General features: G+C 44.2%; 1 pseudogene; it reads left to right on the top strand.

Moving 5' to 3' along the window:
• Positions 1–1,785: 1,785 nt before the first annotated feature.
• On the top strand, positions 1,786–1,903 carry LOC126476558 (5S ribosomal RNA; annotated as a pseudogene).
• The last annotated feature ends 22,670 nt before the right edge of the window (positions 1,904–24,573 follow it).

The raw sequence follows: 24,573 nt of genomic DNA, 5'->3' as shown, positions 1-24,573 counted from the left end.
TGAGATTATCGGTAAATTTAACGTGAATGTTGGGGACCGCTAAGTACACGAAGTAAAGGCATTCTCGCAACCTTGCAAGCAAAGTAACACGTGACGAACGAAGCAAGGGCGACACAAACCGCAGATCAGCTCAGGCATAGAAGGCATTTCTGGCCGAGAGGATTCTGCTAGTATCAAACATCGGTGTTAATCTGACGAAGAAATTTCCGAGAATATACTCTTGGAGCACAGCACTGTACACTAGTGGATCATGGACTGTGCTAAAACCGGAACAGAGGAACGTAGAGGGGTTAGAGATGCGGTGCTGTGGTAGTATGCTGAACGTTAGGTGAACTGATAAGTTGAGAAATGAGGAGGTGCTCCCCAGAATCGGTTCTGGCGCTGCAGTCCGGAACCGCAGGACTGCTACGGTCGCAGGTTCGAATCCTGCCTCGGGCATGGGTGTGTATGATGTCCTTAGGTTAGTTAGGTTTAAGTAGTTCTAAGTTCTAGGGGACTTATGACCTAAGATGTTGAGTCACATAGTGCTCAGAGCCATTTTTGAAGATCGAACGTGTGACATCAGGAAATAACCTCCAACGTACTAGAGGGAACTTCAGAGGGTAAAAACTATAGGGTAAGACGAGGATTGAATGGAATACATCCAACAAATGACTGAGTGCGTGGGATACAAGAGCTGGTCTGAAATGAAGAGGATGGCACAAGACCGGAAATCCTGTGGGCTCGCGTAAAACGAGTGACTTGGAAAAAACATTGTTTTTGTGCTGAGAAGGTTGCGAGGACCACGCAAGGAAAACAGCCGCGTCTTCCAACACAACAACGCACGAATCGGCGTTAAGTGTCAGGCAGCTTTTGCAACACAAGGAAACTGATAACGCCTGTCTCAGCTAATCTACTCATTTGACGAATATCGCCGAAGACGTGAAATAGCGTTCGTGAAAACAAGCACTGCGACCCGACTGGACTGCAAGTTCCACATACCAGTGACTGCTGGTCACATGATTGTCGTGTGCAGCAGAAGCGGCCACCGCCGGAAGGAAAGCCGTAATCCGACCTGCCGCCTCCCAGCCCAGCCTGTCTTGAGAGCAGGCGAGCAGGCAAGGGAGACGCGAGAGGCCGCTGGTGCGCGGCTGATGAGCTGAATATGAATTACTGTGGGCCGCCTCATGAGCTGTAAACGTCCACCTGTCACGTCTTTACGACCGTTCCTGTTGACGGCCGCAGCGGTTGCTGCGTCTGTTTGTTTTCCCGTCTGCTCTTCACGACGTGTTTAGAAGGGCCGACTCGTTCTCACGACCCTTTGTCGCCTTTCTGTTTCTAAAACGGGGGTCTTACTTGCGTAACTATTAATGCTACTCCGTAAGAACAGCTATAGGAGTACTGTCCAAATGCTAGATAGAGGAACTGGTGTGACAATATTGCAAAATTAGCGTATTCTGGGGAAAACGAAGGTTGTGAGGCATGGGGCAGAAATTTCTTCCTGGAGTGTTGTATTTGTTCCTCTTAGTCACTGCATACGTCATACATCGTTTTTTCTGACGCAGTAGATCTCCGTCATTAGGTTTTCATTTTACGACCCCTCACCCCCCCCCCCCCCAACCCCTCCTGTCACTTATTCAGTGCGTTTAAATTTCGTGTAGAAGTGATTTCGAATATCAGTACATGTCATATAATCTTGCGTGTAGTATGTCGATTCTAGGCCCTACATTGTAATGACTGGAGAACACAGCACTCTCATTCTGATATCAGTCCATAGAAAAATTATGCAAGAGCTGAGGTTTGATTGGCAACAGCCTTGCCGCAGTGGTTACACGGGTTCCCGTGCGATCGCCGAAGTTAAGCGCTGTCGGGCGTGGTAGGCACTTGGATGGGTGACCATCCAGGCTCCCATGCGCTGTTGCCATTTATCGGGGTGCACTCAGCCTCGTGATGCCAATTGAAGAGGTTTTTTTTTCCCCTTATCAGTCCACCTAATTTTCAACATTCGTCTATAGCACCACATCTCAAATGCTTCGATTCTCTTCTGTTCCGGTTTTCCCACAGTCCATGTTTCACTACCATACAATGCTGTACGAGAGACGTACATCCTCAGAAATTTTTTCCTCAAATTAAGGCCGGTATTTGATATCAGTAGACTTCTCTTGGCCAGAAATGGCTTTTGTGCCATAGCGAGTCTGCTTTTGATGTCCTCCTTGCTCCGTCCGTCATTGGTTATTTTACTGCTTACGTAGCAGAATTCCTTAACTTCATTGACTTCGTGACGATCAATCCTGATGTTAAGTTTCTCGCTGTTCTCATTTCTACTACTTCTCATTACCTTCGTCTTTCTCCGATTTACTCTCAAACCATACTGTGTACTCATTAGACTGTTCATTCCGTTCAGCAGATCATTTAATTCTTCTTCACTTTCACTAAGGATAGCAATGTCATCAGCGAATCGTATCATTGATAGCCTTTCACCTTGTATTTTAAATCCACTCCTGAACCTTTCTTTTATTTCCACCATTGCTTCCTCGATGTACAGATTGAAGAGTAGGGGCGAAAGGCTACAGCCTTGTCTTACACCCTTCTTAATACGAGCACGTCGTTCTTGATCGTCCACTCTTATTATTCCCTCTTGGTTGTTGTACATATTGTATATGACCCGTCTCTCCCTATAGCTTACCCCTACTTTTTTCCGAATCACGAACAGCTTGCACCATTTTATATTGTCGGACGCTTTTTCCAGGTCGACAAATCCTATGAAAGTGTCTTGACTTTTCTTTAGCCTTGCTTCCATTATTAGCCGTAACGTCAGAATTGCCTCTCTCGTCCCTTTACTTTTCCTAAAGCCAAACTGATCGTCACCTAGCGCATTCTCAATTTTCTTTTCCATTCTTCTGTATATTATTCTTGTAAGCAGCTTCGATGCATGAGCTGTTAAGCTGATTGTGCGATAATTCTCGCACTTGGCAGCTCTTGCCGTCTTCGGAATTATGTGGATGATGCTTTTCCGAAAGTCAGATGGTATGTCGCCGGACTCGTATATTCTACACACCAACGTGAATAGTCGTTTTGTTGCCACTTCCCCCAATGATTTTAGAAATTCTGATGGACTGTTATCTATCCCTTCTGCCTTATTTGACCATAAGTCCTTCAAAGCTCTTTTAAATTCCTATTCTAATACTGGATCCCCTATCTCTTCTAAATCGACTTCTGTTTCTTCTTCTATCACATCAGACAAATCTTCACCCTCATAGAGGCTTTCAATGTATTCTTTCCACCTATCTGCTCTCTCCTCTGCATTTAACAGTGGAATTCCCGTTGCACTCTTAATGTTACCACCGTTGCTTTTAATGTCACCAAAGGTTGTGTTGTTTCCTGTGTGCTGCGTCTGTCCTTCCGACAATCATATCTTTTTCGATGTCTTCACATTTTTCCTGCAGCCATTTCGTCTTAGCTTCCCTGCCCTTCCTATTTATTTCATTCCTCAGCGTCTTGTATTTCTGTATTCCTGATTTTCCCGGAACATGTTTGTACTTCCTCCTTTCATCAATCAACTGAAGTATTTCTTCTGTTACCCATGGTTTCTTCGCAGCTACCTTCTTTGTACCTATGTTTTCCTTCCCAAATTCTGTGATGACCCTTTTTAGAGATGTCCATTCCTCTTCAACTGTACTGCCTACTGCGCTATTCCTTATTGCTGTATCTATAGCGTTAGAGAACTTCAAACGTATCTCGTCATTCCTTAGTACTTCCGTATCCCACTTCTTTGCGTATTGATTCCTCCTGACTAATGTCTTGAACTTCAGCCTACTCTTCATCACTACTATATTGTGATCTGAGTCTTTATCTGCTCCTGGGTACGCCTTACAATCAAGTATCTGATTTCGGAATCTCTGTCTGACCATGATGTAATCTAATTGAAATCTTCCCGTATCTCCCGGCCTTTTCCAAGAATACCTCCCCCTCTTGTGATTCTTGAACAGGGTATTCGCTATTACTAGCTGAAACTTGTTACAGAACTCAATTAGTCTTTCTCCTCTTTCATTCCTTGTCCCAAGCCCATATTCTCCTGTAACCTTTTCTTCTTCTCCTTCCCCTGCAACTGCATTCCAGTCGCCCTTGACTATTCGATTTTCGTCCCCTTTTACATACTGCATTACCCTTTCAATATCCTCATACACTTTCTGTATCTGTTCATCTTCAGCTTGCGACGTCGGCATGTATACCTGAACCATCGTTGTCGGTGTTGGTCTGCTGTCGATTCTGATTACAAGAACCCGGTCACTGAACTGTTCACAGTAACACACCCTCTGTCCTACCTTCCTATTCATAACGAGTCCTACACCTGTTATAGCATTTTGTGCTGCTGTTGATATTACCCGATACTTATCTGACAAGAAATCCTTGTCTTCCTTCCACTTCACTTCACTGACCCCTGCTATATCTAGATTGAGCCTGTGCATTTCCCTTTTCAGATTTTCTAGTTTCCCTACCACGTTCAAGCTTCTGACATTCCACGCCCCGACTCGTAGAACGTTATCCTTTCGTTGATTATTCAATCTTTTTCTCATGGTAACCTCCCCCTTGGCAGTCCCCTCCCGGAGATCCGAATGGGGGACTATTCCGGAATCTTTTGCCAATGGAGAGATCATCATGACACTTCTTCAATTACAGGCCACATGTCCTGTGGATACACGTTACGTGTCTTTAATGCAGTGGTTTCCATTGCCTTCTGCATCCTCATGTCGTTGATCGTTGCTGATTCTTCCGCCTTTAGGGGCAATTTCCCACCCCTAGGACAAGAGAGTGCCCTGAACCTCTATCCGCTCCTCCGCCCTCTTTGACAAGGCCGTTGGCAGAATGAGGCTGACTTCTTATGCCGGAAGTCTTCGGCCGCCAATGCTGATTATTTATCAAAATTTAGGCAGTGGCGGGGATCGAACCCGGGGCGGAAGACTTTTTGATTATGAATCAAAGACGCTACCCCCTTTTTTTTTTCAGTTTTAAACTATTTATATGCTAAATATGTCTAATACAGTAATAATGGTAAAACAAACTTTAAAAGTGGTTACAGTATAAACTTTGCTCAAGATAACTGAGATTATTCTAGGTGCAAATTATTGTCACCCAATCAGTGGGTTTGTCTACAAAGTTGAATTCACTGTTTAATTTGTAAACTGTCCATTGAATAAAAAATATAGCATATTTAATACCAGTTTTCTTGACTATGAACCAGTTTAAATACAATCCAATTAAACACATACAAAAAAAAAAAAAGTTCCGGAAGCAAGGTTAAAGTAATAATAATAAGGAACCAAGTGACTTTTATTTTTCTTCTGTTCGTTGTCGTTCAAGATGTTGTAGTGGTTTCACATATTTAACCAACACCCATTCTTTCAAAAATGATCTTCAGCATGTTGCCATAGTGCTTCTTGTGGTTGCGATACGTGCTGATTTTTGCATATTCACACTTCATGTAAACGCGGAATTCTATCTCGTTGTCCGACCCAAGTGTGTGGATGACATAACTAACATATTTTCCCAGTAACCAGCTAATGGCGTTGGTTTTTAATTTCGGAAAGTATGTCATGTCCGGTCTCAGGAGGAGCGACGGCGTTATATATTGCGTAGAGGATCTGGTGAGAAAGGCGATTTGTTGCCTGATCCAATTCCAGTTATGCACATTGCCACCACAGGTGAATCTGTGGCTGAGTGTATCCACCAGATTGCATTTTCCACAAAGGTGTGTCTGGTTTAAACCGATCCCATATAGTCTCTCGTTGGTGCTGATGACATTATTAACTGTTTTGTACCATGCGGAAATAGCGTCTGTAGATAGCCCGGCATAGTTGATGTTCCGCCATACAGCTTCCCAGCCACAATTTGGGAATTTCGTTTCAATTTTGTTTCTACCCTCATTTAACTTCCTTTCAAGTATGATGTCGCGCGCTGTGATACGTGTGTTGCTTCTGATTTCGTCACTAAGATAACTTGCTTCGAGGAAAAAGTTCCTCACATACTGCAGACGGGCATTAATCCTTCGCACATCAATCGGTGCTTGCAGGCTATGGGGTGTCACAGCCTCAAAGAGCTTTGCGGTTATACATTGTGGAAGTTCTCTGAGTATATGGAAAGTCCGTTTGAGGAACAGAGCAGACGCTTTATTGCCAATATGCACCAAACCGAGGCCCCCGTTTCTGACATCCAGTATAACCGTAGTCGCACCAACCCTGAATATGTCTCCTCTCCATAAATAATTGGTAACAGTGGACATGATCCCTTTCGCTACTAGTTTAGGGATTGGAAATACCTGCGCAGTGAAATACGCTTTAGACAAAACGCAGGAGTTGATGAATCTGACTTTTTGCACCAGGTCCATAGTTCGATGGATGTTCTCCATTACAGCACCATGACCTTTCCTCCTAGTTTCCGTCCAGTTAAAAGCAGCCATCCGCATCGGACATGCCATTAAGGTAATTCCCAAAGTTTTATGTTTGTTGTCTTGTTTTGCCCATGCCAGTCGAAGGTGATCTAGGCCCCGTAGATTCAATATTTGACTTTTGTTTTCATTTACTGTCGCTCCCGACGCTAGACAATATCTTTGGATTTCTCTTTCCAGTGTAACTGTCTCCTCCTTATTCCTTATTACAACGCCCACGTCATCAGCATAAGCTCGTATGACAGTTTTCTCACCACTCAATGTTATGCCTGTTAATCTTTCGTGGACAGTGCGGAGGAAGGGCTCTAAAGATACTGAAAATAAAAACATTGATAAGGGACTGCCCTGTGGAACCCCTCGCCTTATCTGTATGGGTTTAGATGTTTGGCCATTGATTGCTATTTTCGCATTTACACCTGTTGCAATATTCCTTAGCATGTTCACAATCTGGGGGTGGAAAGCCATTCTTGACAGCGTCGCAAAGAGGTATCTATGACTAACGCGGTCAAAAGCTTTGTTGAAATCTATAAAGATTAAAGCACATTTTATACTTGTCACTGAGGTAATTGCAATGACGTCTCTGTATGCAGATAGACTTTCGAATATCGTTCTGGTCGGAGAGCAAGATTGGTGATGACTCAATATTTTGTTGGAAAAGGCAGAGAGTCTTTTGTTGATAATACGCGAAATTATTTTGTAATCAGAATTTAGTAGCGAAAGAGGCCGAAAATTGTTTAAGTTGGTTTTGCCTTTACTCTTAGGAATCAGAACTATTTTACTTTCCTTAAACTCTGCAGGGACCGGTTTTCCGTTCAGGACCTCATTTGCCATGGAAGTGATCTTGTCCCCAATTATAGACCAGTAGCGGGCATAAAACTCCACAGGGAGGCCATCAAGTCCCGGAGATTTGTTGAGAGGTGAGTTACGCACTGCCTCATGCGCTTCATCTTTAGTAATAGGTGACAGGATGTCAGCGTTGTCTGTTCCCGACAATTGTGGACCTAAAATAGTGAGAAAGTCCTCGAGAGCTGCATCTTCCACTGTGGTAGGGGCATATAAGGTTTCATAGTACCTGTGGACTTCGTCCAGTATTTGTTTCTGGCATGTGAGCCTCGTACCAGTATGCGTCTGGACTTCATCAATTAAAGTTTGACGTCTGTTTTTAGCATGCCGCACCAAGTGATACAGAGAAGCTGTTTCATCTGCTACGACTGATGTGGCTTTCGATTTAATTTTGAGTCCCTCCATCTGTTGCCGTTTAATGCTTAATAACTTGGCTTTTATTTTTTTGATATCATTTAGACGAATTACGTCATCATGGGCCTGTTGATATAAGTCTCTTAAAACTTTATAATAAAACTCCATTGTATTCCTCAACTCCCTGTGCCTGGCTGCACTATACTGCATGACAACTTTCCGCAGCCTTGGTTTAGCCCTCCTTGTCCACCAGTCTATGACTGTTGGGTGCTTGTCTACTGTGCGGAGGCACATAGTCCACGCAAACCTTATTTCCTGTTCCAGTTCTTCGTCAGTTAAAACAGAGATATTTAAGTTCCATTGGCCTCTGAATCGACGGGTTGGTTGTACACTTAGATTAAAGCAAGTTAAAAGTGTACTGTGATCGCTAAAATACACTGGAATAGTCTCAACGTTTAATAAATAATTTTGCAAATTTGGTGACACGTAAATTCTATCTAGTCTGCTGCGGGAGTGGCTGGTTATATACGTGAACCCGACTGACGTCGGGTGCTGAAGTTCCCACACATCCTTAAGGTGTAGATCACTTACTAATTTTTTTAACTGTGGCGAGTAGTTGAAGTTGGGTTGTTGATCTTTCTGGTTTAAAACACAGTTAAAATCTCCACCTAGTATAAGAGAACACGGATTTTTCCTCAATAAATAAATCAGTTCATCTTGAAAAAACTTCGCACGATCCAATTGGTGGGAAGTTCCTGATGGGGCGTAAAGGTTAATCACTGTCACATCGAAAAGTTTTATGCCTATGGCTCTTCCTGATTCTAGTCGTTCGATTTCAGTCACCGGAATGCCTTCCCTTATAAGAATGGCTGTACCGATATTGGCTTCCGTAGAAACATTAACAATTTCAAAAAAGCCTGGGATCCGAAATTCCGTTATCGCAACTTCTTGTAGCAACGCGATATCTGTTCCGGATTGGTACAAGAATTCCTTTAGTGCTGCCAGTTTCAAGGGTGACTGTATTTTATTAATGTTAATAGTAGTAATGCTATAAGCTTGCAGCACAGACATACCGGAAGAAGCTATTTGGGATGAGGTTCGGTATGATTATAGCAGCAAACGTGCTTCCCTACAAGGCACGATCTTTACAAGCTTTGTGCCCATTACATGTACTAACTGCCTAGAAAATTTGCACTGCTTTTAAACAAATAGCTTGAGAAGAAAAGTATCCTGAAATCCTGACAATGCATTGCTATAAGTCACTGTGGCCATTCTCTTTCTCCTCGTCAGTGTTGGACCTGATGACTTCATATTTGATATTCTTTTTCTTGATGTCTTTCTTCTCTGGTGTGACTTTCGCTTGATGACGCGTGACAGCAAGGCCCGGTGTCTGTCGCAGCCGCCGGCGGTGGCTAAATGGGGCAACGGCCGTGGCTTGCGAGTCGTCAATGTTTGGTTCCGGCGTGGTGTCTGTTGTGTTGTTTTGCTGGCGAGGCGGTGATGCTTGTGTATTTCCTCCTTCGGCGCGGCGTTGCGCTTCGGAGTCAGCAGGTTCTTTACCTGGTACTTCCTCGTACGGTTCGCACTGTATGGGTTGTGCACTTGATGCGGTTATTTCAGCCGTGACCTCAGACTCAGGGTCACATTTCCGTGAAAAATCACTACCCGCTGCGTCACTATCTGTTCGTGGCGGTGTAAGTCCTTGTGCGGAAGTGGGAGCCACATCGACCTTCATTCCATCTCCTTTTTCCACTTCCAACAGATCTTCAGGACTGGGCTTCGGCCTCCTGGCAACGGGTGTTTCACAGGAAGAGTCCTCATCAACATTTCTTTCAGTGTCCTCTAGAGGACGCTTTTTTGTGGGAATCTCGCTGTCACGGGACGGAATTTCAGCAGTTAATGCAGGTTTTAAAGACGGAAAGTCATTAACATTAAGTGCAACATTTTCAGAGGTAGTAACAGGATCCACGACCGCCGCTGGCTCTGTTGTATTACTGGCTGGCAACAAATCGTTGAGTGTCAATTTCCGGCGTTGCGTAAGGTTATTTGTTAGCACAAATACACGGCGAGGGCAGTTCTGACGGAGGTGACCAGACTCGTTACATACATGACATGTAGGGGTTTGCCCTGAGTACATAACATGCGCCTTGTGCCCGTCAACAAAGATGTGGGAGGGAATGTTTGCTTTCACTTCCATCTCCACGGAGCGAATGCCGTTAAAGCACTGCAGCTTGAAATGCGAAGCCCACCTTTCGTTGACTATTTGCCTGACAACCCCATACTTTGAAAGGACATCTTTAATTTTCGAATTGTCTACTTCTATGGGAATATTCAAAACCCTAACATTCCTAATTACAGACTCGGAATTCCGGAGTTTGACAGTACTTTTAGTACCATCACGGTGTATAAATTCCGTTTCATAACCAAATTTTGCCAGAAAGCGGTCTACACTCGCGGAATCGTTAAACTTTACAAAAATGCAGTATTCATCAGAGTCCAGCTGCATGGTATGAACAGATTCAGAATGAAGGCCAATTACCTCGGTAATCCAGTCGTGTATTTCAAGTGCAGAGGGCTGTACTCGACGGGTGTACTTGTCGAAGGTGAAAATCACGGTGTTTTTTCTCACGGAGTTTGCCATGGTGTTCTGCAGCGAAGAAATCTCGGACAACGCCGAAATCCCAACGGCACTTCGTAGAAAGATGACACGAAAGAAGACCAAATGCTCAATTGATAACGCTTAATTCACGTGCAAAACGTCAATAAACGAGCACAAAACACGAAAACACTGGCGTAAACACTGAACGTTCACGGAGCAAACTTGAGGAGCGTGCGACGGCTGCGGCAGCTAATGCCAGACTTGTAGACCACGGGTACTCGACCGAATAGTAGCGTCTTCGGTCAAGAATACCATCTTATGACCGGGAGAACGGTGTGCTGACCCCACGCCCCTGCTATCCGCATCCTCCCCCGAGGATGACACGGAGGTCGGATGGTCCCGGTCGACCACTCGTGGCCTGAAGACGGAGTGCTTAGGTTTGGTGAATGTAATCTGTGACCCTGCTCTCTAGCAGGTGTTTACTTTTTGTGCAGAGAATATTGACTAGACTTCTGGGTTCGTTGTCCCAACCTGTCGTAGCTTTCCCTGCGTCATCGGTCCACACAGGTCCTCAGCTCGTGGTCTAGTGGCTCGGGTTGCAACCTCTGGATCATGGGGATATCTTCTGGCTGGGGACTGGATGTTTTTGTTGTCCTCATCGTTTCATCATCATGACTGTAACTAGATTGGACTGTGTAAAAATTCGGGTTTTGTACGGGTGCTGATGGCCGCGCCGTTGAGCGCCCCACAAACCACACACCGTCGTCGTCGTCGTCGTCGTCGTCGTCGTCTACACAGTATGAAAGCTTCCTGCTACCCCACTTGCTAAACTCACACGTGACTGTTTTTTTCTAGTTTGTTCTCTCGGTGGAGCGAGTTGTTTCAGCAATGACACACCTCACTCAGGGACTTTCGAGGAAAACACCAGGCGAACTGATGGTGGGACAGTGTGTCCTTCTGGGGAATGCGTGGGAGCGGACTTACAGTTGCGGTATCCTCCTTCGGACCGAGGGAAACCCACCTGTAACTTTGGTCAGTACTAGGGTTGGCATAACTGTCCAATGGTAAAAATGAAAGCTTTGTGTTTGAGAAAATGTATTTCTTTATCACTATATCGAATAGAAGGATACGCATATTCCTTCGCTGTTTCTGTCCTCCGCTGCTGGAACAAGCCGTGCTGAACTCTGCGCACAGCTCACTGCCCTGCTGCTTTTAAGAAGGACCTACGTACTTCGTTCTGTCCACCCTCGTAACGTTTTTCCCAAAATTAACGAATGTGGCCAGTTTTTCTTCTGTGAAACAGTAAAACCAGGGCTCTTATCTTCTCTCGGCTGCGCTTCTTCCCCCTTCTCTATGAGTTACTCCAGTTTCTTTTCGCCGCGCTGGGCAGCCGTGCGGTCTTGGGCGCCTCGCCGCGGTTCGTGCGGCTACCCCGTCGGAGGTTCCAGACCTCCCTAGGGCATGGGTGTGTGTGTTGTCCTTAGCGTAAGTTAGATTGAGTACTGTGTAAGCCTAGGGTCCCATAGGAACTTACCACAAAATGTTTTCCCTTATATTCATTAACTATGATTTATCACGTTCGTCATTTTCTTCTTCTACCTATTTCCATGATATTCACGGCTCGTGATTAAAACCTACTTTCCCGTAGTTTATATTTACTGTCGTACTCAACATGAACAAATGTAAATTGTATGTGCGTTTTCTTTATCTGTACTATTTTAATTTCTAAACGTAGTATAACACGGTTGTTGTAATGAATGTAATAAAGGGTTTGTAAAATGCCTGTGCCTAGTGACCCCAGTGTCGCCCGGTTAAATAAATAAACTCCACTTGCTCTACTAATGCAGTGTACCTCCGGCGCTACCGATCGCAGGCCATGTTTCCACTAACAACTACTTTTTTTTCATTTTGCTCATTTCTTTAGCACGCAGTAGCTTCATCTTCTTCTTTGGTGACGCTTGTCCAGTGATGGGAGCTTGAGGCGGGCAGCCTTCGTTGCTGACCCCAAGAGAGGAATCTGCGCTATGCGGCTCGGCACCGTGCGTAACTCGTGTGTGGTGGCACGGGCCTTCTTTGTCGCGTCACGTGCTGAGCACGCCTTGATCGTATGACCGACCCCACCTACTGTGCAGTGCGTCTGTTTAGTGTGTCTGTTTTGAATGTCAGATATGACATAACCGTAATTTCGAGGACATGAAATCGCGGTGTGCGCTCACCTTCCGCTGAACACTACCACTTTGAACGCGGGTGTGCAGACTACGACTACGGTGAGAGTGTGTTTCGGGAGAATGCTCTTTCTTCCAATATTTCCACTTACATCTTGGAAACCAGTCTTGGGCGACACTGCTTCTTGGTGGAAATTCTGTCTCTTTCTGTCTCGCCTTACTAGCGTTCTCTGGTTAAGCACTTCTGTCTGTGGACTCACGTACCACGTCGGATTTGTTGTTGGCAGCAGGGATGGTGCCTGCCTCCAGCGCGGCTGGATTATTTTCTACAGCTGGTTACACTGCAAATCCCATGCAAGTGGGGTAAGATTCGAGCGAGCTACTGCGAATTATCTTGTGTTAGACGTAGTTTGTTATTTCTACAACTTATCGTCATTTTGCTGACACTTAGTTTGCATGCTACTTTACTGTTACAGAGTTTGCTGGGAATCTGATATTATGCAAAAATATGTGGTCTGTACACACTAAAATTATGTTTATTTCTTTACAGGACTGTATTTCGATACACAACCTCATTGGCTTACACACAACAAATAAACCTAATCAAACTTAATATTAATAGCGCTTTTGTAACCTAATCGTCTCCAGTAGCACGTTCCCATCCTAAGGGCGGATAATCATCTACATCTACACACACACACACACACACACACACACACACACACACACACACACACACACACACACACACTCTCTCTCTGGAAGCCACGTTACGGTGCGTGGCAGTGTGAACGCTGTACCACTACCAGTAGTTTCCTTAACTGATTTGCTCGCCGACAGAGCGAGGGAACGACGACTGTCTATATACCACCGAAGGAGCCCTAATCTCTCTAATCTCCGTGGTCTTTTCGCAAAATGTACGTCGCTGGCAGTAGAATCCTTCTGCAGTCAGCTTCAAATGTCTATTTTCTAAATTTTTACAATACTCTTCCTGGAAAAGAACGTCGCCTTCCTCTCCAGGAATTACCATTTCAATTCGCGAAGCTTCTGCGTAATGCTCGCGTATTGTTCGATCCTACCGAAGTAACACAATAAAAGTATTCCTATTAAATAATTGACTAAACAAAAACTCAGTATAATATTAACAGTTATCAAGACATAGTGATTTGCACAGAAAAAATTGCAGTGTAAGTGAAATAATTTACTAGTAAGTTATATCCCGAACCTCTTCCTTAAAGAAAGTAGCAGGCCGCCTCTGAATTACTGCGATGATTTCCTTCAGTCCGACCTGGTACGGATCCCAAACACTTTAGCAGTAGTCAAGAATTGGTCGCATTAGTGTTGCATATGCGGTCTCCTTTACAGACGAACCACACATTCCTAAAATTCTCCAGTAAACCGAAGTCGACCATTCGTCTTCCCTACTACGATCCTTACGTGCCCGTTCCGTTTCATATGGCTTTACAACGTTACGCCCAGATAATTAATCGATGTGACTGTGTCTAGCACCACAGTACTAATGCTGTACTCGACAGTACCGTTTTGTTCAACCTACTCTTATTCACCAACTTACAATTTTCTGCATTTAGAGCTAGCTACCATTCATCACACCAATTGGACACTTGATCTGAGTCGTCTCGTATCATCTTACAGTCACTCCTGGACACCTTACCGTACACCACATCATCATCATCAACAAACATCCGCGGAGTGCTGCTCAGCGTGTTCGGTATATGGCAAATAGCGGCGGTGCTACCACACTTCCCTGGGGCACTCCTGACGATACCCCTGTCTCTGATGAGCACTCGCCGTCGAGGACAACGTCCTGGCTTCTCTTACTTAGAAAGTCTTCGAGCCACTCACATATTAGAGAAACTGATCCGCATGTTCGACCATCGTTAACAGCCTACAGTGGGGCACCGTGTCAAATACTTTTTGGAAATGTGGAAATATGGAGTCACCTGTTGCCCTTCATCCACTCTTCGTAGGATGTAATGTGAGACATGGGCAAGGTGAGTTTCGCGCGTGCCATGCTTTCTAAAAACGTGCTGGCTTCTGATCAGGAGCTTTCCCGTCTCAAGGAAATTTATTGTATTCGAGCTGACAATACGTTCAAGAATCCGCAGCATACCGACTTTACGAATATTGGTCTGTAATTTTGCTATTCCGTTCTTTCAACCTTCTTATATACAGGAGTCACTTGCGCTTTTCTCCAGCCAGTTCATCTAAGGTACGAGCATATAGGATTAGTTCCCAAGCATGTCAGTGGGTCGAAGAACCCAGTACGTTGTCCTCGATGGTGAATGTTCATCCGAGTGGAGTGCTTCAGGGAAGTGTGGTAGGTCCGCTGTTGTTTTCTATCTTCATAAATGATCTTTTGGATAGATTGGATAGCAATGTGCGGCTATTTGCTGATGATGCTGTGGTGTACGGGAAGGTGTCGTTGTTGAGTGACTGTAGGATACAAGATGACTTGAACAGGATTTGTGATTGGTGTAAAGAATGGCAGCTAACTCTAAATATAGATAAACGTAAATTAATGAAGATGAATAGGAAAAAGAATCCTGTAATGTTTGAATACTTCATTAGTAGTGTAGCGCTTGATACAGTCACGTCGATTAAATATTTGGGCGTAACATTACAGAGCGATATGAAGTGGGACAAGCATGTAATGGCAGTTTTGGGGAAGGCGGATAGTCATCTTCGGTTCATTGGTAGAATTTTGGGAAGTTGTGGTTCATCTGTAAAGGAGACCGCTAATAAAACACTAATACGACCTATTCTAAAGTGTTGCTCGAGCGTTTGGGATCCCTATCAGGTCGGATGGAGGGAGGACATAGAAGCAATTCAGAGGCGGACTGCTGGATTTGTTACTGGCCGGTTTGATCATCTCGAGAGTGTTACGGAAATGCTTCAGGAACTCGGGTGGGAGTCTCTAGAGGAAAGGAGGCTTTCTTTTCGTGAATCGCTACTGAGGAAATTTAGAGAACCAGCATTTGAGGCTGACTGCAGTACAATTTTACTGCCGCCAACTTACATTTCGCGGAAAGACCACAAAGATAAGGTAAGAGAGATTAGGGCTCTTGTAGAGGCATATGGGCAGTCATTTTTCCCTCGTTCTGTTTGGGAGTGGAACAGGGAGAGATGATGCTAGTTGTGGTATGTGGTACCCTCCGCCACGCACCGTATAGTGGATTGCGGAGTATGAATGTAGATGTAGATGTAGATGTAGATCATCAACAGTATGGCTTCATGTTACACTGCTTAAAGGTTTGGAATGTAATCCAGGACACAGGTGTTGGTCAGTAACTTTACGCCACTACCTCTCCTCGGCTTGCCGGCCAAATACTGCCCGTGAAAATTTCTGCCCTCAACAGGTTACGAATCGGCTGCGTCTGTTTAACTTCTATGCAGGCGAGCCGAACCCTCCAAAAGTTAGTTGAAAGATTAACACCAGCTTGCCTCGACTAGCGAGGCTGGTTGCACAGCAGCGACTGAGTACAGAGTAGCCAAGAACATTATAGACAAGAGTTGTGCTCTGATAACTCAGTCGGTAGAGGATTTCTCCTCTAAAGGCAAAAGTTCCAGCTTCGCAGTTTTGGCGTGCCAAGAGGGTTAAAATCAGCGAATACACCGCTGTAGAGCGAATATTCAATCTTGAAACATTAAAGATGTCATTGAAAGCAGCTTTATGATACCCGTCTTTCGAGAGGCGTCTTCCACAACAGTGTCATCCATTGTGGTCTGTGTGCATTGTGGCGAAGAGTGCCGGCTTGTGGGGGCAGCCGTGCTATCAACAGAAGACTCCCCGTCTGACGCAGCGGACGAGACGTGAACTTAGTGCTGGCGCTGGACAGTTAGGAGTGGTGGTGGTCGGCAGCGCCTCCTGAGGCGATACGCGCCGCACTGCGCACCAGAAGCTACAGGTCAGAAGCCGCGCACGGCGGAAGGGCGCCGGCAGCCTGTCTGGCGCGGAACCTGCACGCCGTCTCTGGGAGGGTAATGCGGGGCTCCAATATCGCACCTAGTGCTACACTCGGAAACGGGGGCACATTTGGGTGTGGAAACTCATGTGCGACCGCTTGCCATAAATGCTGAACTGTTCTTCTCTCTTAGAGTTCCTTTCTGTGTCTGTTCTCGTGGTCTTCATTCCGAAGGCTGGTTTGCTGCAGCTCTCAACACGACTCTACCCTATTCAAGCTACTCCATCTCCAAATAACAACTGTAATCTACACCCATTTCGATCTGCTTTCAGTGTTTATTTCTTGTTCTCACTCTACAAATTTTGCCCCCGCACACTTCCCACTATTAACAAATCGACGGTTACTTGACTCTTCTACTTCCACTACACAGCTATACTACGTTGTAAACAGTAATCGTTTACACCCTATATATACTTCACATTGTCTCTCAGTTCGTAGGCGAAGTAGACTTTATGGAAGCATAAAACAAAATGTGGTTTTCTCATCATACTTGCGTCACACGCTTAGTAAAAATTAGGTTTTTATGTTGCATTATTAAAGTTAATGCAGCAATAATAATAATAATAATAATAATAATAATAATAATAATAAAGTTCGCAGTAGTAAAGTTTTTGGTTTGAAAGCTACTTCTGAACAAATGTTTTTGAGATAATAAGTAAATACGATTTTATGGCAATCTATGTCTTTTCAAATGGAGAGGCACCGCTTTTCCTACTGAGCCGAAATGACTCACAACCCGCGTTCATTTTTTTCTTTTTTCTTTTTTTTCTTCAAAGAAACCAAACTAGCAGGCAATGCAAATTGGAAACAACCAAACTTAAAAATAATTAGAGCCCTCCTAAATGTAATGTTTCGTATACGAAAGATACACGAAAATCGTTTTATATGAATTTCCTTACACTAAAAATTAAACAAATTATTGAAAGTTAGCTGCTACATCAAGTCGATGAAACCAAAAAGTATATGAACAACAACAAAAAAACTTGCCTTGTTATGTCTTCTGCTGTTCATCGATATAATTAAGTGACCTGATATGCCCTTTTGTTACCTGAAAAGACGTACCTATTAGATACAACGTAGATTCTACGTAATTTACGTAACTATAAAATACTTTTTGATTCCTGGTCGTGGACGCTGAATAGCCAGAACCAAGGGCAAGAGCAGTTTGGAACACACGTAAAATAGGCGAGCGCAGTGAACGAAACGAACAACTGGATACTGAACTAATGAGGAGCAGTCGGCAGTGGAACTGTGACCGGTGTTCATGCGAAGAACGACGAGTGCGGCCGAGGGAGACCGAGACTGAGACGAGCACGCGACCGAGGCTGGAACGAGAACTGCCGAAGTGGCCGTCGCGACCGAAGTGAACTATGAACTGATCGTTCGTCGTTCCCGGGAACTATAAGTAGACCGCCGCGACCGAAGTGAACTATGAACCGACCGTTTCTTGGAATTCGTTCCTCGGTCCTTTCGTTCATCTTGGTGAACCGTTCCTTTGCACCCGTTCGTTCGCGAACTACAAATCTCTATTCAGGACTTACCGTACCAACCGATCCCTTGTTTGAGTCAGGTTGTCCTATAAATGTTTTTTTTTTTTTTTTTTTTTTTTTTTTTTTCTCAATTCGTTTCAGTACCCCATGACCTGTAACTCGATCTACCATTCAGAATTCTTTTGTAACACCACATTTCCAAACGCTTCTGTTCTCTTTTTGTCTGAACTCCACATTTCATTTCTATGCAACTCTACACTCCAGACAAAAACCTCCATAAAAGACAGCTTAATGCCTAAATTTGTATTCGATGTTAACAAATATAACAAATTTATCTTTCTGAGAAATTATATTCTTGCTATAGCAAGTCTGCATGCCGTATTTCCGTACTTCATCAGTTACTTTGCTGTCCAAAATAGCAAAAAAATTACTACGTTTCTGAGTCTCATTTCCTAATTTAATTCCCACAGAATCTCCTGATTTAACTCGACAACATTACAGTACCGGGAATCTTCTTCTAATTTAGTCTTTATTGAATCTCTTTTCGAGAAACTATCTGTTCCGTTCAATAGTACCTCCAAGTCTTTTACCGTCTTTTACAGAATTACAATATCAGCCGAAAATGTCAATGCTTTTATTTCTTGGCAATGAATTTCAATTGGCTTTCCATACTACTTCCTCGATTGCTTTACTGCTTGCTCAATGTACAGACTGAATAACATCGGGGATAACCTACCCTGTCTCATTCCCTTCTCAAGCACTGCTTCTCTTTCATGTCTCCCAACTTCAAAAACTGCAGTCTGGTTTTTGCACAAGTTGCAGATATTCTTTCACTCTCTGTATTTCTCCCTGAAACCATGAGAATTTCAAAGAGGGCGTTTCAATCAAGATAATCAAACGTTTTCGCTAAGTCTACAAATTCTATAAACAAAGATCTGCTTCTCTTTAACAATTTTTCTAACATACAAAAGTATAGCCTCGCGTGTTCATATTTTTCTACGGAACCCAAACTTGTCTTCCTCTGTCCCTCAGTCTCTGTTTCTTCCAATTTTCCATTTTTCTGCAAGCAATTCGTCTCAGTACTTTGCAAGCACGACCTTCCAAACTGGCCGTTCGGTAATATTCACACTTGTCAGCACCTGCTTTCTTTGGCTTATGTATTAATACTGTCTTCTTGTTTCTGAGGGTATTTCCCCTGTCTCATACATCTTGCACATCAGATGGAATAGTTTTCTCATAGCTGTTCACTGCAGCTAACAATTTACAACAATGTGCCAGACCGAGATTGGAAAGGAAGGAAAATCTCCATTTAAAGATCTGTTGACACTTGGGTCACGGGAGATGAAGCATGAGCTCAGATTGTGGAAGCACAGTGCAGGAAACTGACCGTGTCCTTCTCAAAGAAACCAATCCAGCTTTTAGCCCTAAGCAAGTAATGGAAATCATGCAAAACCTGTGTGTGGATGACTGGATGGGGATATCCACTGGTACCTCCTGGAATGTGAGTCTGGTGTCTGACCACTGCCTCTGCCACCTGGCTCGGTAATGGCGTTGCAGTACAGACAGCAGTCAGCTCCTCATTGCATAATATCTGAGTATACTTTGCGGCCCTCCAAACTGTTTGCATTTCCATATGTTGCCCCAAGTCTTCTAAATTTTGGCCTGTAAGTGACTGCGAATGGAAAAACTGGTAGAAGCCGACCTCGGGGAAGATCAGTTTGGATTTCGTAGAAATATTGGGACACGTGAGGCAATACTGACCCTACGACTTATCTTAGAAGCTAAATTAAGAAAAGGAAAAACTACGTTTCTAGCATTTGTAGACTTAGAGAAAGCTTTTGACTATTCTGAAGGTGGCAGGGGTAAAATACAGGAAGCGAAAGGCTATTTACAATTTGTACAGAAACCAGATGGCAGTTATAAGAGACGAGGGACGTGAAAGGGAAGCAGTGGTTGGGAAGGGAGTGAGACAGGGTTGTAGCCTCTCTCCCATGTTATTTAATCTGTATATTCAGCAAGCAGTATAGGAAACAAAAGAAAAATTCGGAGTACATATTAAAATCCATGGAGAAGAAATAAAAACTTTGTGGTTCGTTGATGACATTGCAATTCTATCAGAGACAGCAAAGGACTTGGAAGAGCAGTTGAACAGAATGGACAGTGTCTTGAAGGGAGGGTATAAGATGAACATCAACAAAAGCAAAACGAGGATAATGGAATGTAGTCGAATTAAGTCGGATGATGCTGAGGAATTAGATTAGGAAATGTGATACTTAAAGTAGTAGAGGAGTTTTGCTGTTCGGGGAGCAACATAACTGATGATGGTCGAAGTAGAGAGGATATAAAATGTACACTGGCAATGGCAAGGAAAGCGTTTCTGATGAAGAGAATTTTGTTAACATCGAGTATAGATTTAAGTGTCAGGAAGTCATTTCTGAAAGTATTTTTATGGAGTGTAGCCATGTATGGAAGTGAAACATGGACGATAAATAGTTTGGACGAGAAGAGAACAGAAGCATTCGAAATGTGGTGCTACAGAAGAATGCTGAAGATTAGATAGGTAGATCACATAACTAATGAGGAGGTATTGAATAGAATTGGGGAGGAGTTTGTGGCACAACTTGACTAGAAGAAGGGATCTGTTGGTAGGACATATTATGAGGCATCAAGGGATCACCATTTTAGTATTGGAGGGCAGCGTGGAGGGTAAAAATCGTAGAGGGAGACCAAGAAATGTAGACACTAAGCAGATTGAGAAGGATGTAGGCTGCAGTGCGTACTGGGAGATGAAGCAGCTTGCACAGCATAGAATAGCACGGAGAGCTGCATCAAACCAGTCACAGGACTGAAGACCACAACAGCAACAACAACAACAACAACAACAACAACAACAACAAGTGACTGCGACAAAGATGATGGCGTTCTGCCAGTACTGCAGAGCAGAGAATAAGGGGAGCCATTCTAGATGTGAAGAGAAATGAGAGAAAGTTATTATTTAATGTGGCAATTCACAAATTAAGCTGCACTCAACGCACCAGAGCTTTGATACACATGATCTTGTTGCCTTCCTGCCACTTTTGAAATTACCTAGACAGTGTTTGGGGGACTGACAGTTTCATGGTGACTGACTGTAACGAGATCCAGTCGAAAGCTTTGCAAAGCCTTCCAACTGTAGCGTAGCTGGAAGTGACTATTAGAGCCGTTTGCTGTCTGTGCGTAAATCACAGAGTGATCATGAGGACCAGTTTCAACGTTGAATGAACCGCATGCCCCTGCAGCATTCCGGCGCTCCCGGCGCGGTCGCCACATCCTGAAGCGCGATGCCTGTCACGCACTACGTCCCGCTTTAAGAGGCTGGTGATACGTGTGCGCCACTCCACTGCAGCAATAGGCTTCACAAACCTAGCAGCTCACCATGTCAGCAATTACAGCCGCTGCTTGCTTAGATCCTTCGTCACAGCACGCCCACCTCTATCAGCTCAAAATTACACATCTTCACATAAATACACTACAAAAGTATTGTGAGGTGCTTATGAGACTTTCTTCCAATTCGGTTATGGAGTGCGGGAAGAATAACTGGTACTATTCTAATCTTGCCTTGACGTATCCTTGGGAGGCTGTAGTATGTTCCTTACTTACTGCTGGCTTTTGAATATTTGTTACGTAAGCTTTCACACAACATTTGACTGTCACCAATCGAATGTGAGGTCCAATTTTTGGGCATTACCGTGACGCTCTCCCATGAGTCAAATAAACCTTTGAGAATTCGTCCTGGTCTTCATTTTACACGTTCAGCACCCTTTTCCCATGTTTCCAGACACTGAAAAAATACGCTAGATCTTTTTGTGTGTTTTGTAAGCTCCTTTGTAAACTGACTGCATGTTCCCAGTACCCTATCAACGAACCCAAGATGCCACTTGTGTTATCTACTTCTGAGGCCGTGTTAAAATTCTGTTTCATCAATCACTCTGCTCCTCTTTTATAGACAATTACAACCTGCCAGTTGTCAGCCAGTATTGAGGAACTCCTTCCGATTATAGGATACATAAACCGAAGCCGTATGCAGGGTTATTCCGCGATGATAAGCAGTGGCAGCATTGATACACACTTGTTTCTGGGTACGTGTATAGAGAAAACTACACGTGGCGCTGTATCCCGCTTAACAACATTGTTTAGGTGCGTGATAGAGGTATTTTTCGGTGGGAGATGTTTACATGACGTGAAATGGGGCCCCTTACGTGTCTCCCATTGTCTCTCAGGGAACTCCTGGTCCCGTCATGTGCACCTCTCTGTTCTTCCGCAGCGCTTCGCAGGGTGCTTGTAGCTTGCGGAAGACAGTGCACAGATGCATCGTCGCAGAATTGTCATATATTCTGAGGAATATTCTACAGAATACCCGAATTACACCAATACTGAGGACATTTGGAATGACTCATGCACGCATTATGGTCTTAGTTCGGACCAAATGAAACTAACTCGTTCATTACATTTGCTGCTATGTAATGTGTTTCGTGTAGTGTTACTGTTGGGTCATGTTGTCCAGTGCAGCTACGTACTTGGATGTTCAATCTTCTCTCAGGTAAACGGGCCGGGAGCTCGGGTGGCAGTAGGAACATGTAGCAGTGGACAGCTGGAGACTGTGAAGCGTATTACTGATTACACACACAGCATACTTCCTAGAAGCAAATTTACTGTACTCATGTTAAACCTGAATCCTACGTGCGCGCGCGCACGCGCTCGTGCACACACACACACACACACACACACACACACACACACACACACACACACACACACAAAAAAAAAAAAATAGAATCAAGAGAATAGCACGTAGTAGGGATCTAAGAGTATTAGTACTGCACCAGTACCAGTCAAAAATTTTGAGAAATGCCAACCAGCCTGAGCACTGATGAAATATAGAATGCAGGCAACGTGATTTTCCGACCTGAAGAATTAGGTATCAACAAAACAGATAACTTTGCTAATGCGGCGTGCAACGGCTACATTGCTTCGATGGTGCTTAAGGTAGAGTGTCTTCAAACCCTGGAGACGCTGACCTTCCTCGCTTGTCCTACGTGACGCTCGCCGTTCCCAAGTTAAGGGGGGCCGCCTTGGAGCAGGAGAGGCACCACAGGACATTTTCATTTACACTGTCTATACTTTCACAAATAAATTCATAAAACTTCGTTAGCATGACCAGGAAGGATTGAGGATTCACACTCGTAGCAGAGGAAATTCAAAAACATAACAAAACAATTTTTTTTACATGTGAAATTTCATCTTTTTTTCACTTTGTATTGGCTGCATTTGTTGCTGTAGGTACACTTTTCTTCATAAGTAAGAGAGATTCTTCGATGAATTTTGCACAGCATACAAACCATACTTACAGGTGTATGAAACTCTAGAATTTCCCAAATCTGTTAAAAACTGTGGTAAAAATTGAGAGAATTAACTATAAAATTCGAGTTTTCTCTAAACACAAAGTTTACAACGTAACAGCCCATTCATTTTTCCATAGATTAAATAAATTCTAGAGTTTCATACACCTATAAGTATGGTTTGTAAGCTGTGCAAAATTCATCGAAGAATCTCTCTTACTTGTGAAGAAAATTGTACCTATAGCAACAAATGCAGCCAACAGTAAATTAAAAAAATCGTGAAATTTCACATTTAAAAAATATTATTTTTTCGTGTTTTTGAACTTCCACTGCTATGAGTGTGAATTCTGAATCCTTCCTGGTCATGGTGACAAAGTTTTATGAATTTATTTGTAAAAGTATAGACAGTGGAGATTAAAATGTCCTGTGGTGCCTCTACTTCTGGAAGTCGGCCCGTTTGACGTCCTACCCCGTTAACGTGCTCTCATCAGCCGAAACCTTCTGATACTGGCCACCACGACAATGAAAGTTGCCTGGCGGGCAGACTGTTACGACCAGGGACCGGCTAACGAGCACCTCGGGAACGGGGAAGCTGGTCCTGTATTCGCGTGCCGCTGTCGTGAGGATGTGTGACAAGTGGTGGAAGGCTGGCGAAACCACGAGTAGCGGCAGTGTGCTGGACCGGCGCCTCCCGCCTACCGTCACACAACGTGGACGTCGCAGCCTCGTCCGCAAGGCGGCGGGCGAACTGTCGCGGATCGGGCTATCATTCTGGTGCGCAGGCAGAAGTGCTTCGATACACTGTTCAGCTGTTACTACTGAACATGGTGCTCCACAGCAGACAACCCGAGCGTGTTCCCGTGCTGACCCCACTACTACTGTAGCCGTGGGGTTACTGAGAACTGTCCGTGCGTCAGTGGAGCCGTCTTAAGGGATCGAATGAACTACTTTTGTTGTTTTATAAAGTTGCTGGCCGCGTCTGGATATGCTGTCATCCAGGCGAGCATCTGCTCAATTATGCTACGAGACGATTCATTTGTGCTTCCGTGAAACGTGTGTGAGTAATCAAAGACGCCATGTCAGGTACGGACTAAGTGAACATCATTACATGCCAGCAGCAAATCTTCGCGCTTAATATCACCCCCAACAGTTACAGCATCTTCCAGCAGAATAACTGTCGGTGTCACAAGGGCAGAATCGTGAAAATCTGGTTTCGGAAACATGACGGTGAGCTCACATTTGTGTCTCAACAACTAAAGTCGCCTCGTGTGATCTCGATGTAACGCATCTGTGGTGCTACCGGGCGCCAATTTTGCGCCCACAGTCCACCGGCCTTT

This window comes from Schistocerca serialis, chromosome 4 (assembly GCF_023864345.2).
Source record: "Schistocerca serialis cubense isolate TAMUIC-IGC-003099 chromosome 4, iqSchSeri2.2, whole genome shotgun sequence".
Lineage (NCBI taxonomy): Eukaryota > Metazoa > Arthropoda > Insecta > Orthoptera > Acrididae > Schistocerca > Schistocerca serialis.
The sequence above is the reverse complement of the archived record's forward strand: the minus strand, read 5'-3'. Positions and strand labels throughout refer to the sequence as shown.